Below are 10,875 nucleotides of genomic sequence, written 5' to 3'. Positions count from 1 at the left end.
GGAAAAACCCTCCCGAACATGTCACTCTCTCAAGTAAATATAGTTGGCGCGAAACTCCGGTTCCTTAAGTGCAGTTTAACCCCATAGTGATGTAACTAATTTTAGTAAAAAATGTCACCCCTCTGTGTTCCAGCAGTTATAACTTTTTATTTTTTTCTTCAATGTAGCTGTATGAGATCTTGTATTTGGGGGGGGGGGGGGGGGGGGCGAGTTGTAGTTTTTATCACAGCTATTTTGGGGTACATATACTCTATTAAAAGCTTTTATTGAGGGTGAAATGGAGAAAAAACGCTAGCAATTTTGCCATTGTCTGTTGGATTTATTTTTGAGGCATTCACCATGGGGTATAAATAATATGATAACTTTATTCTGTGGGTCGTTACAGTTTTTTCCCAAATTTTTTTTTCATGCCGTTGGATTTCTAAACCCATCTGTATTTTTCTATCGATGGCACTGTATGAGGGCTTGTTTTGTAGTTATTATTGGTACAATTTTTAGGTATAAATGACTTTTTGAATACCAACTATGTGTAGTTTTTTTTATTATTTTTATTTTTTCAATAATGAAACATTGTGTAAGTGAAAAAACTGTTTGTTTTAACAAAAAATCTCTAAAATCACTCAGGTGCCATGGTCAGAATTGACCACGGCATCTGGAAGCTTAACCCATTCAGGACTCAGAGATTGTTTTCTCGTGACATATTGTACTTTATGTTAGTGAAAAAATTTGGTCGATAAATTTAGTATTTATTTCTGAAAAACACCAAAATGTAGAGAAAATGTGCAAAAATTAGCATTTTTCTAAATTTAAACATATCTGCTTGTAAAACAGATAGTAATACCACACAAAATAGTTACTAGTTAACATTTCTCATATGTCTACTTTATGTTTGCATCATTTTTTGAACGTCCTTTTATTTTTCTAGGACGTTACAAGGCTTAGAACTTTAGCAGCAATTTCTCATATTTTAAAGAAAATTTCAAAAGGCTATTTTTTCAGAGACCAGTTCAGTTCTGAAGTGGCTTTGAGGGTCTTATATATTAGAAAGTCCCTATAAATCACTTTGAAAACTGCACCCCTCAAAGCATTCAAATCAGCATTCATAAAGTGTTTTAACCCTTTAGGCGTTTCACAGGAATTAAAGCAAAGTAGTTGTGAAATGTACAAATTATTTTTTTTTTGCCGAAATTCATTTGTAATACATTTTTTTTTGTACCACAGAAGGTTTTACCCGAGAAATGCAACTCAATATTTTATTTCCCAGATTCTGCAGTTTTTACAAATATCCCACATGTGGCCCTAGTGCCCTAATGGACTAAAGCACCGGCCTCAGCAGCAAAAGAACACCTAGTGGATTTTGGGGCCTCCTTTTTTTAGAATATATTTTAGGCACCATGTCAGGTTTGAAGAGGTCTTGTGGTGCCAAAACAGTGGAAACACCCCAAAAGTTACCCCATTTTGGAAACTACACCCCTCAGGGAATTTATCTAGGGGTATAGTTAGCAGTTTGACCACACAGGTTTTTCGCTAAATATATTGGAATTAGTCTGTAAAAATGAAAATCCACTTTTTTTCTGAAAAAATATTGACATTTTTTATATTTACTAGGAATAAAGAAGGAGAAATGGAACAAAAAACACGGCGCCACATAGTGCAGGTTACCCAGGTAAAATGTAATAAAGTGGGTGAAGTACTACTAACCTGGTGGAAGATGATAAAACACTCTATATCGTATGTGTGCTGCTGCCGAGACTCGATGCCGGTAATCCTTCAGGAGAACGTAATGATATGCTATAGGTGCAGGAAAAAAAGAGAGAGTCTCCGAGGGGCGCTGCTACACTCTGGATGACATACAGACCCGTGAACTGTAATAAGTCACGTATGAGATGCAAATAAATGGAAAAGGTTAATTGTGGATGATAAAAGGCTACGCGTTTCAATGCCGCACTGGCATCTTAATCAGGCCATATGCGTATCATCCACAATAAACCTTTTTCATTTATTTGCATCTTATACGTGACTTATTAGGCTGGGTTCACACAACCTATTTTCAGACGTAAACGAGGCGTATTATGCCTTGTTTTACGTCTGAAAATAGGGCTACAATACGTCGGCAAACATCTGCCCATTCATTTGAATGGGTTTGCCGACGTACTGTGCAGACAACCTGTCATTTACGCGTCGTCGTTTGACAGCTGTCAAACGACGACGCGTAAAAATACAGCCTCGTCAAAAGAAGTGCAGGATACTTCTTTCAGACGTAATTTGAGCCGTTCTTCATTCAACTCAATGAAGCACAGCTCAAAATTTACGGCTGTCAGAGAAGCCTCGCAAAATGCGAGGAGGAGCAATTACGTCTGAAACGAGGCAGCTGTTTTCTACTGAAAACAGTCTGTCATTTCAGACGTAAAAGCCAGCTACCGTGTGCACATACCCTAACAGTTCACGGGTCTGTATGTCATCCAGAGTGTAGCAGCGCCCCTCGGAGACTATCTTTTTTTCCTGCACCTATAGCATAGGAATAAAGAAGAAAATGCACCCCAACATTTGTAAAGCAATGTCTCCCAATTACGGAAATACCCCATATGTGGTAAAAAACTGCTGATTGGACCCGAGGAAAAAAGGCAGTTCTTGTTTTTTTAACATAACTTTTATTTTTACACTTATTAACTTTTTTTTAACTTTTAGTTTTTTCGTCCCACTAGGAGACTTGAAAACTTGCAGCTCTGATCGCAACTAGAATACATTACACTACCTAGGTAGTGTAATGTATTCTAACTGTCATTGTGATGTGACAATCACTCTGACAGGAAGCCTAGGAGGACCAGCCTCCGACTGCTCCTCCTAGGCATCTGTACATGGCAACCCGGAGGCCATTGTCTGGCCTCCGGTTGCTATGACAAGCATCAGCAGCCCCCACAATTACTTAGTGGGGGCTGTCAATATGCTTCAATCCCCTTTGAAGCAAAATCTCAATCGGTCGCCGCATTTAAGGGGTTAATTGCCGAAATCAGCGGCGATGGTTCACTGACTGGCAAGACTGGAGTGTCAGCTGTCGGGGACAGCTGACCTCCCATTTCCTGGACACTCTCCGTTAGGGCAGTGTGCGCCGGGAACCGCTCCGCAACTGTACGTCCTGGTGCGGGAAGTAACCCCTCTCCAAGACGTACAGTTGCGGCGCAGCACAGGAAGAGGTTAAATAGGTGAGTCGTGAAAGCAGAAAAAATTACCCCCTTGTGTGACAATCGCAGAGCCAGTATGCTCTCTGAATAATATCATGATCAAAAGTCCATGTTACCCCTCCCCCTGGGGTTACATGAAACTATAAATTGACAGGAAAAGTATAACAGATCTTCCTCTTCTACCTTTAGGCTTGTCAGCACATCCCCCGCTTAAAATAGAATTGTATCTGGCAAGTTTATTTTAAAAAAACGCTCCAAAATCTGCTGCATAAAATCTGCATCTGTTTCTGCATCAAAATGTAAAATCTACACCTAAGGCCTGATTTACACGAGCGTGTGCGTTTTGCGCGCGGAAAAAATGCAGCGTTTTGCGTGCGCAAAAGGCACTTGACAGCTCCGTGTGTCATCCGTGTATGATGCGCGGCTGCGTGATTTTCGCGCAGCCGCCATCATATAGATGAGGCTAGTCGACGTCAGTCACTGTCCATGGTGCTGAAAGAGTTAACTGATCGCCAGTAACTCTTTCAGCACCCTCGACAGTGAATTCCGATCACCATATGGAGTAACCTGTTTAAAAAAAAAGAGGTCCCTACTTACCGAGAACTTCCCGGCCGTTGCCTTGGTGACGCGTCCTTGGTGACGCGCCTCTCTTGACATCTGGCCCCTCCTCCCTGGATGACGCGGCAGTCCATGTGACCGCTGCAGCCTGTGCTTGGCTTGTGATTGGCTGCAGCTGTCACTTGGACTGAATTGTCATCCCGGGAGGTCAGACTGGAGGAAGAAGCCGGGAGTTTTATCGGTAAGTCAGAACTTTTTTTTTTTTACACGTTCACGTATATTGGGATCGGAAGTCACTGTGCAGGGTGCTGAACCAGTTTAACTATTTCAGCACCCTGGACAGTGACTGTCTCCTGACGTCGCGTACCGCAACATTTTTTGCCGGGTTCGGTCAAAACGAGTTCGGCCGAACCCGGTGAAGTTCTCTAAGACACTCCTTTTGGATGTTTGTAAACAGAAAAGCACGTGGTGCTTTTCTGTTTACATTCAGAGTTTGACAGGTCTTGCGCGAATCACGCAGTTCGCACGGAAGTGCTTCCATGCCACCTTCGTGGTTTTCACGCTCCCATTGACTTCAATGGGTGCGTGATGCGCGAAAAACGCACGATTATAGAACATGTCGTGAGTTTTACGCAACGCACTCGCGCTGCGCAAAATTCACGCATCGTCTGCACTGGCCCATAGAGTAATATAGGTGCGTACGACACGCGTGAAAAGCACGCACGTTGCACGCGCGTATATTACGCTCGTGTAAATGAGGCCTAAAAGCGTACAAAAAACGCAATAGCAAGTATGGATTTTATCTGCGGATTTAACTGCGTTTATCTGCAGTTTTTACGAGCAGCTCGGGATGAAATGTTAGGAAGTTAAAGGAACACACCAGGCAGAAGTCATACACTGTTTTATTCCAATTGCATGGCCTGAAGGGTGTGCATGACACAAGGATTCACATTTTGGACATCTCTGAGTCATTCATCGCCCCTCAGGCCCTGAACTAGGCATTACACAGTGTATCAACTTTGCCTGCAGTGTTCCTTTAAAAAATACAGTGCTAGAGCCATTGGGTGATGCAGTCAAATTACTCGTTTGTTATAATGGATGACACTGCACCTACTAACGCATTGTTTACATGAGGCCATGATGACTCGTTGATCGGCGCCCGCTGCAGTGGCCAAAATCGGCCGGTGTAATAGGGCCTTTACACTTCCTGTTCTGTAGAGATGACTTCTCAGCAGTAATCCTATTATAATTACAGGCAGAATTACAATGACAGGTAACACCTCAATATAGATAACACAGGATCTACCATTGACAATAGGTGATGGATGGGGATGAGTGCTCGTTACGCCGATCACTATTCCCCATCATGTCGGCAGTGCGTCAGGGAGATAGGTTGCCGACAACGATAATATTTAACTTTTTTAAAACTATACAATAAGCAGATGAACGAGTGTTTGCTCGTGCGTCTGCTGGTCGCTGCCCTGTTTTGGGCAATTATCGGTAACGAGCGGTCTATGCTTGTCTGTCCGATGATCGACCAGTGTAAAACCCCCTTCAGTCTACTGTGAGGCTCAGTGGCCAGAGTGAAAACTGCAAGATTTTAGGATTATTTTTTGATAGAGATAATGAAAAAGAAAATAAAAAAAATAACCAACATTTATTTTTTTTTAAATATGTTTAACATATAAATAGGTCATTTTCTGATGACACATTCCCTTTAAAGGGAGGGAAAAAAAACCTATTAATTTAATTTGTAAGCAAAACCAGATCTGAAAATGGGCTGGTCAAGCATTGAATTAATTTCATTGTTTGTGCCCCCCAAATGAGTTGCATATCTATGGAACACCTATGGTTCCTCTTTCTCCCACTGAAAAATTTCCAGAAAGGGGGCCAGCTATTTCTTGTGCTGAAATAATAGATATCAAAGTCTACAGATATGTTCATCAGTAACATGACCAAGACAGCAGATATTTTATAAACTGGGCTAACATTTATTTGAACACAGCCTGTCCATTTAAGGAGAACCAGTGAAATCACTGTGTTAATGGTGTATCTGTCAACACGGTGCTGTCAGATTCCAAGTAGCAATATGCAACATTCTGAATGCACCATTAAAGAGAACCTGTCACTTCTTCTGATTTGTCTATTTTAGTAAATGCTTTTATTCCCCATGAAAAAACTATTCTGGAAAAAATAAATCTGAATTCTGCGTAAGGTCATTCCTACGTTGTGTTATTCCACCTAGAAGTTAATAAATAAATTGACAACTGGGTGTTACCATTCCCTTTGTCAAAGGGGTGTGTCCCTACCCAATCTCCCTCAGCATTGATTGGACACTGTACCATTCCTTTTGTCAAAGGGGTGTGTCCCTACCCAGTCTCACTCAGCACTGATTGGACAATGTCAGACTATGTAGGAACACCCCGCCAAGTGGTAACACTCATTTGTCAATTTAGTTATACATTTCTAGGAGGATTAACAGAGTATTGGTATAACAGAGTTCTAATAAAAAATTATCCAGAATTGTTATTTCATGGGAAATATGTACTAAAATTGACATGTCAGGAGAGTCCTCTTTAAAGGGAACCTGTCACCAGCATTTTAGCTATAAAGCCAGCAATACCTGGTGAAAGTGGGTGAAAAATAATTGTCATCTAAGCTATAAATATGTTTTAAGTAAGCTCTGTAGCTTTAGTATTCCATTTTTCAGTGGTCCCACTCCGTATGCAAATGAGCAGAAAAGAGTCAAATCTTCATCTGAAAAGATTTTCAGATTTTCATACCTCCAGCGTCTCAGAGTGGACTCCACCTCCTTCTTTTTGATTGACAGCTCCTTAGCCAGTCAGGGCCGGACAGGTGTCGGCGGTGGGCGGGGTTAAGAAGCTGCGTCCCAGAGGGAAAAATAATTACCATAAAAGGCGGGAAGAGTTTAAACGACTACATTTACCGACAGAGGAGGACTTCAGGAAAGAAGAGAACAGGAACGAACTCTGGACAGCTGCGGCCATTGAGGGGTCAGGCGAGTTTAACAGGTAAGATTTTGATGACAGGATCCCTTTAAATTTGAATGGACAGTGAGTCATGATGTAACGCAAGATCAATACAAGAACAGTAAAGCCGCAATGTATTTACATTATATTTATATATTCTAACAGTAAAATATGAACACTTTAAAAAACCAGTATGTGAACTGAATTACATTTCATAAAACTGCAGCCTTTATGAACTAATAGAACCACGTTTCACTTCCAACTAACATTAGTGAGACTCTACTTAATTGTAAAAGTTTTCTTAGAAATATTGATTTTTCCAACATTTATGCAGACTCATTGTGTATGCGATAGGTTTAGTATTACATGTTTCCATCTTTAAACAGGTTCTTTTTTACTAATCTATCAGATATTTTTGCCATTCAAATGTGGAACTGGTTTATTTTAGTTTAAAAGGCATAATATTTGCTTTTATGTACTGTAATTGTTTAGCATTTTTTGGGTATCACTAATCCCTATTTACATGTTATATTACTATGGTAGTGATAATGGTGATCAATCAGAGAAATTTTAAAAAGGTTACATATTGATCAGATCAAAACATTTACATTAAGGGTATGTGCACACGATAACGGCAATTACGGCTGAAATGACAGAGCTATTTTCAGGAGAAAACAGCTCCTGCATTTCAGACGTAATTGCTCGTACTCGCGCTTAGCGAGGCATCAAGTACGGTCGTAATTTGGAGCTGTTGTTCATTGAAGTCAATGAAAAATGGCTCAAATTACGTCCCAAGAAGCGTCCTGCACTTCTTTGACGACGCTGTTATTTTACGCGCCGTATTTTGGCAGCGACGCGTAAAATTACAGGTCGTCAGCACAGTACGTCGGCAAACCCATTGAAAGTAATGGGCAGATGTTTGCCGACGTATTTGAGCCATGTTTTCAGGCGTAATTTGAGGCGTAAAACGCCTCGTTTACGCCTGAAAATAGGAACCCAGCCCAACCCAATGTGAACCCAGCCTAACAATTTACATCCAACAGTTATCCGTATGATGTGACATTCTTGGTTGGATTGTAGTGAAAATAGCTACACGAGTTATAAATCCTGTCTTGTGTTTGTCTTTGCCTCCCTCTCCCATGTACGATTTAGTTTTTTGTGTTGTCTATATACCAGCCGTTGCTACTTCAACCATGCAGATAGGAACAATGGGGGGAATTTATTAAGTTATTTGCGCCAGTTTTGTTGTGTAAAGATATAGTAGACATTATAATGCATGTCATATTTGCAACATAATGTGCGTCTTTTATCTTCTTTCGCCACTTTTGACAAGTGTAAAGAAAAGTGGTCAGGGTTAATCGGGATTAGACAGGGTCGGCAAGGTTCCAATAGATTTATAACTTTTAAAGACATAAACTGGTGCAAATTGTTATGCAAAACAGGCGTAGATTTCATTTTCTGTCTTTAGGACTATGTGCGCCTCTTAATACATTTCGTGCATTTCAGTCTGCAACGAACTTGAGTTTAAGACTGGCATATAAATGTTCCCCAATATGTCTCAGATAAGAAGGAAAAAACTGCAAAACATCACTCTAGATAATGAGGCAGATTTATTATTTCTGTCCTACATTTAGACAGGTTAAATCTAGATCAGACAAGCAAAAACTTTACCAAATTTTTCACAATGGCCCACTCTGCATGATAAATTTAGCGCATTATGACACCCCTTAGCTGGTGTACTTTGCATCAATATTTTTGCACATTTTACGACTCTACTTAGATAACTGGATTGATGGCACCCTGGCATGTCGCATCTTCCTAGCATTAAGCCTGGAATGGTGGCTGCAGCTGAGCCTATAAAGCAGTGCAGGAATGTAGAACGGTAGTTTTTTTTTATCCAAACTAATAATAACAAGAAAAGAAGTTCTTCTCGTCTAAGAAAATACTATTTTATAGTTCTTGTTATTAGAAGGAACAGAACACTATCAATAAAAAAATTATAAACTGTTACATTTTTGAAAAAAAAGATTACAGTAAAAATAAAATAAAACCACTTTTTTTTTCCATAAAAGTGGTTTTATTTAGTAAAAGTGTAAAGAAAATAAAAAATACACATATACGGTATTGCTGCAATCGTAATGACTCGAACAATGAAGTTAGCACATTAATTAAACTGCTGGGAGGGTTGCCCGGGACATTAACATTGATGGCCCATCCGTACACTTTTTCGGTGGGGGTTCTGAACTCCGGGACCTCCTCTGATCAGTACAATGAATGGAACTTATTTGGTACTGCAGCTTGTACCATTCACTTGAGTAGTACTGGAAGGAGAGAACTGCAGTACCAGATACAGCCACTCACAGGCGTGACCCAGTTCCTTCATGATGCAGATCTGCCGTGTCCTGGAGGTGTTAAGGCTCGTCCACATGTAACTGAATTGCTGCGGATGGAATATACGCAGCAGAATACAGTAGCAGCAAAGTGGGTGAGATTTAACAAATCTCATCCACATGCTGTGTAAAATTTCCAAGCAGAAATTTACCTGCGGTGCATGTCAATTCAGCAGCATGTCAATTCCTGCTGCGGAAAGTGGACAGAATTGCTGAGTTTTTTAAGAGGGGAGGTCCACATCTCCCAGCATTGAGAAAAACGCAGCAAAATCCGCACCATTTTCTGCTGTAAAAAAATGCAGGAAAAGGTGCGGGTTTTCCCGCAGCGGAAAGTCTGCTTGTTTCAACAGTGATGCTGAAGAAATTTTCTGCAGCAATTCCGTTACGTGTGGACAAGCCCTTAAACTGACAGAATCATTAGTGTTATATGTGTTGTTGAGATTAGACAAAAACGGTCTGTTTTTTCATTGGTTGCGTCTAGTATTGCAACTCATCCCCTTCCATTTGAATAGGGATGAGCTGCAATACCAGCCCATGGACAAGAGTGGCGCTATTTTGTTAAAAAAAATCTAGTCCCAGACAACCCCTTTAATCTTCTTTTGATTAAGTGACACTTCTTCTAAAGTTATATCAGGTTAAAAAAGTTTGTTCCTGATAAATAATATAACAACATTTGGTGATGTGCAAACCCGGTTCTATTTCTTTTACTTTAATATAACATATAAGAGAACCAAGGACACCTGTGGTGAGTACATAAGAAAGCATCTATATTGAGTCCAATGGAGGCCGAACTGCACTTTTTGATTTCACTGCTTTCTATTATATATATATATCTCGTACTAAATCCATCTTTAGACACATTTGCCTCCTACCAGGCTCAGAAGGAGCATCAGACTCTGCAGGCTCAACAGTGTCTTGTAGCAGGCAGCAACAATTCAGATCTCAGTGGGGGCAAGTTGCTACGTTTCCAATATATTGTTTAAAAGTGTAGAGAAGAGAAAAAAAATCATGTTCCGGCCACATTTCAGTCTTTTACAGGTTTATTGAACTTTGAAGTGAAATGGAAGGATAGAGATGCTATTTCCAGGTGACACCGTTGACAACATGTTCTAGGGACATTTTGCTGCTGAGCAATTCTATAGAAGCCCATTAGACATTGTTTGTGTCTCAAAAACCCTTGTAGCCCATTACCGAGAAGCTGCAAGAGGTAATTGTAAAATAGGTTTAGACTCGAAACAGTCCTGGTCAGTGACTAAAGCCTGAAGTTATATTTAATCTAAAATGAGAGCATCTGGTCACAATAAAAAGTCATTCAATTGTTTTTCTAGTTTTATGTGAATAAAGCTTAATCAATGTATAATAAAAAGTTAAGCAACTTTCTAATGATTTAGACATCACAGTCTTCGTTTACTGCTCTGCTGGAACAAAATGCAACAGATTTATTAAGTAGGATGCGCCTCTCAATAAATCTGCCGCATCTTTTCACTTGCTGTGCGCCACAATAGTGGCGTAACAATTATGGTCACACTGACGGACCCCATCTCTCTCATCTGACGGGGGGAATGGGTAGAGTTTGTGCACTGTTATGCCTCTGGCCACTGAGTAAATTCTAGGCAGGTAACAGCTGGCAGAGTTTTCCGCTTTAATTTACGCCAGTTACTGGCATAAATTAAAATAAACTTGTCAGGTCGTGGGTGGCCCATCCACTTTTACTATGCTCTGGTCACTTTCTTAAAAAGAGGGGAAAACAACGTA

Source organism: Rhinoderma darwinii, chromosome 7 (genome assembly GCF_050947455.1).
Source record: "Rhinoderma darwinii isolate aRhiDar2 chromosome 7, aRhiDar2.hap1, whole genome shotgun sequence".
NCBI lineage: Eukaryota > Metazoa > Chordata > Amphibia > Anura > Rhinodermatidae > Rhinoderma > Rhinoderma darwinii.
This window is presented reverse-complemented; position numbering follows the sequence as displayed.